The sequence below is a fragment of the Stylophora pistillata genome, chromosome 1 (assembly GCF_964205215.1).
Source record: "Stylophora pistillata chromosome 1, jaStyPist1.2, whole genome shotgun sequence".
NCBI lineage: Eukaryota > Metazoa > Cnidaria > Anthozoa > Scleractinia > Pocilloporidae > Stylophora > Stylophora pistillata.
Window position 1 is genome coordinate 22,087,466 of NC_142519.1, and position 4,331 is coordinate 22,091,796.

The 4,331-nt window shown below is 39.3% G+C and overlaps 1 protein-coding gene across 1 annotated transcript in view; it reads left to right on the forward strand.

Moving 5' to 3' along the window:
- Positions 1-2,829: 2,829 nt before the first annotated feature.
- Positions 2,830-4,331, forward strand: part of LOC111345419 (ADP-ribose glycohydrolase OARD1) — an 8,084-nt gene continuing 6,582 nt past the window's right edge. The window contains exon 1 of the mRNA XM_022952694.2: positions 2,830-3,070. The gene's annotated coding sequence lies outside the window, so the exon portion shown is untranslated. The remainder of the gene's footprint in view (positions 3,071-4,331) is intronic.

A 4,331-nucleotide genomic window follows, 5' to 3' on the forward strand; every position in this document is an offset into this window, starting at 1 on the left:
GAGTGTCCCTATTATAAATAGCTTGTATTGCGGAAAAGTATCATTTCCACGAAAAACGAGATGGTCAGGTTTATTTACGCAGTAGCGCAGAAGGTATGCGGAGAGTAAAACACGAAAAGTTCAAGATCATGGACGGGAAAGCTTTTTGAAAAAATTGGCAGATTAGCACAATCAAGGACAAGAAAGCAATGCAAAAAGTTCCGGCAAGTACGATGTTCCGTGGGCTTTAAAAATACAACCCGAAAAAATGTGGCAAAAATGATATAGATTCGAGGTGTTCAATTGCTAAAGTTAACAGCAGTAGATGAATATGACGAGAGGTTACTGAAATGATAAAACTATTTTCATCCGTCTCTTTTACGTAGCACTTTCTGGCAAAGCTCCTGATGAAATAATTGTCTTATCGAGAACTGGTACACGATACATCACAAACCAGGAGGCATTAGTTTTGTTGTTTTTTCCTGCTGCTTAATCCGCGCGGGAAAAAAACAAATTTTTGTCCAGAAATGACTCAAGTTGAGCATCAAAACAAACTGGTACCCGTATGTTCCCGGAGCAACCAGTCAATTAGTCATATCAATTTTGGCAAACAGGAGGACCTCATCTTAGCATTATCGATATCGAATAGCAAACGACCCAAGAAACACCTTTTAGCGTCGAGCAGGTTAAATCCGGTCCCTATTTCAATAAGAAGGGAACGTTTTTCAATTTCATATTTACGTTCAATATCTGGACCACCATTCATGCTAACCAGATTTGACCAAAAACTTTGAGCTATAGCTAAGGCTAACTACATAATTTGCAGTCTTGAGTTTTTTTTTATCATTGAAACAACCCAACCTAAAGAATATTTTTAACCCATGCCGAAAATAAATTTAAACCCATTCATATTGCGGTGACCTTGGTGGGCAATGTTGTTATGAAACACGTGTGTAAAGAGCTTTTCGCGCCTCCTCAAGTTCTCACAATCCTCTCGTGCGCAGGTGGTGTCGGTATAGGTCGTGCAATGTCCTCGCAAAGTTGTTTTGAGTGTAGTTAGGAAAACATACGCAACAAACTCAAGATGTTCAACGGTTAGGAATGACGTAGACCATAAACTTCAGCATTGACGATTACGGAATATAAATTAAACCTGCTTCGCTGATGTCACTTTTTTCGCTGATTTCTTTCTGCCACAGCAACTTTCAGGGCCAGTTATGGAAACGGCGCGAGTAGTTAACGCTATCCGACGGATAAATCGCCATTCAGAGGATAAGTAATCGCGAAACGTAATGCGCTATCCACCGGATAGAGATTTATATTAACCACTGGATAACGCAGGAGCCCATTACTTTTAAGTAATGGGCTCCTGAAAACGTTAACAAGCCTTCGAACAACCGGGGCCTGGACTTTGAACTCAGATGAACGAAAGTGAAATGAGCCACTCTTCCCACAATAGTTTGCGACATTGAACAGTCATTGTTCTTTTGGAAAAGACAAAATTTTGAGTATGATGCCGATGCCAATAACTATAGGGCTATTCGGCGCAGCTGCGATATTTCGCACTTGAAAGAGAAACGTTGCCTGCCTGCTCGGTTATTCGCCAAACTTCATGTTTGTCCATTTCCGTTGACTATTGAATTGCATTATTCTTTGAAATCAGACAAAAAGAACCTATAATCAGCTTTATTGAGGAATTTTACGACTAGGTAAATAAGTCTCTCAAATACTGTTTTTCGTGAAGTTTTCAAACTGATGATATTGTTACAGTCATGGCTTAAAACCTAAAAGCTGACATAGTAAGGGTCATCTTAACTTTGATTACCTTGGGACCTGAGGTATTGTCTCAAACAGTAATAGTAAAAATCTGCTGAAAAAACAGCTTAGATTGATTGAAATAATTCACCGTCACATGATGTTGTTTTACTTTATCCGTATATTGAACTTTTCCAGTCAAGTTACTTGTCTGTCCATGTTATATAAAGTAAAACGTCAGACAAGGACTGTTCAGTCATAGAGCGTCATTTTGGCCATGAAAAATTGGAATTCTAATCTTATGTTTTTATTATACACGAGGTCAGTTACCAGGAGCCGATTAAATGCCCCCTCCAAAGTGATTTCTATTGAACTGGGTTAGACCTTCCCAAAAGGAATAGCAGTAATCTATTTTTGATATAGTGGTTTAGATAACAAAGATTTAATATACATATGATGCACGATCCTCGCAGTAGATAGCGCTATTTAAGCAATAGCGAAAATCAGACCTGAAAAAAATCAGGCCTGTACGGGATTCGAACCACTGACCTCTGCGATACTAGTGCAGCGCTCTACCAACTGAGCTAACAAGCCAACTGAGAGCTCCCAGTTGGCTTGTTAGCTCAATTGGTAGAGCGCTGCACTAGTATCGCAGAGGTCAGTGGTTCGAATCCCGTACAGGCCTGATTTTTTTCAGGTCTGATTTTCGCTATAGCTTAAATAGCGCTATCTACTGCGAGGATCGTGCATCATATGTATCTAATACCGCAGTTCTAAATATATGAACTTCATATATTTCATTGTATCCAAAGATTTAATATAATACGATTACGCACATACCGTGCATTGGAATTTTATTTTTTCTAGTGAGATTGATCGAGGGCCGGCCAGATTATCAGAGGGGTTTAGTGGTTACGATTATTTGTTAAAAGGCAATTAAACAAATTAGATAGTGTAATTATATACAAGATATTATTTTGGTCCAATTTCGTGAATAAGTCGTGAAAACAAAGCATTTAGAGAATTCTAAATTCTTGAAGGAGCTGCGCAGGCGGACAAACACGTACCGTCTGAGAGCATAGACTGGGATCATTAGCTGAAGCCAGTGAAAGGAGGCCATTTTTCCAAACCTGGATGTATTCATCGAGCTGCCTGTTAATTTCAAAACACGAAACGGTGCCTGGTCACTATGCCGACAAGTGAACTTGCCGAAAATTAACTCGTCGAAACAATTAGTCTGCATAGCCGATTCACCGCTTCACTGTTACTCTTACCATTCTTTAGCGTCTGCTCAGTGCGCAAGCTAACACCAGCAGCCAACTCGCCGGCTTCCTTGGTAAACTCGATTGAGTCCTATGTGCTACGCGCCATTACAAGATTTGATGTTTTTTTTCTCTGCATAAGTTACTAGTTTGCATGAGCTGCTGTTTGTTAAACGTATGATGCTAAGTTAAGAACCAAAAAATTTCATACCCCACACCTATTTAGGCTAGGTTTAGGAACCGCTAACATGAATCTGTTTTTAACCGGCAGCAATCGTAAAATAGAATATCGTATCATAAAGAGAGAAAAAAGAGCTTCAAAGGAAAATAGATACTTGACGCTCTTAGCACCGAAACTACACACGCTAAATCTTTGTTATGTTTACCCCCCTGCAATCTCCTCACCCTCAGTGACCAGTGTTAGAATCGTTAATGAACTTTCAAAGATAGAGTAGGCTCGAAACGGTTTTGTCATTCCGATTTCGTCATTCAACGTAAGTGGAATCGCTCTTTAAATTCAAAACCTTCAAGCATAAGATAGCATTCGCTGCTACTTTTAACTGACGCAACTGACATTGGTAACTTAATTGTCATCTCTCTCGACATCTCTCGAAATTTTTGTCCTGTAGACCACAGTCGATGTGTAGACTTGGGTCCGCCGGGTTCTCAAACTTTCATCCACGATATCCGGCTCACAGGAACACCTGAGGCACGGGTCAGTCTAGCTTAAGTTCTACTTGTTTTGACCTCAGATACTTGAACTTTAAACAAAACTAGATGAGGTTGGACAAAAAATCTTTGTTGCTTTTGCTTGGGAAATCTGGAATTAGAATTTGAAATCCGTATTTCGGATTTTGCAATAAAACATGAAATTCAAACACGGATTTCGACGGTGAAAAACCACGGAACTCGAAGTGGATTTCAGTTAAGAAATCCAACTCCGGATCTCACGGATTTCTTTCGTTGGCTCTGTTTTTCGGGAGATACAAAGGTGTTTTATCACAGACATGGGACTCGAAATACCGATGATCAATAGATTGACAAAAGAGAAGCTTCACGGTTTTAAACCTGCACTATTTGTAACCTGTCGCACCCGTTTTTTTTCTTCCGTTAACATGATATGAAATACTTTAAGTCTAGAGTATCTATTCTGTGAAAAGCTCTTATCCTTCTGCAACAGAACTTCCCTTTCAACCATCATATGATGGAGTTAAATTACTGATCACGGGTAAATTTTAAATTAAAAAGAAAGATGCAATTTCGAATTTCCTTAAAAAACGCAAATAAAAGAAATAGAAGATTTCTTGACTGAAATCCACGCCGAGAATGGATTTC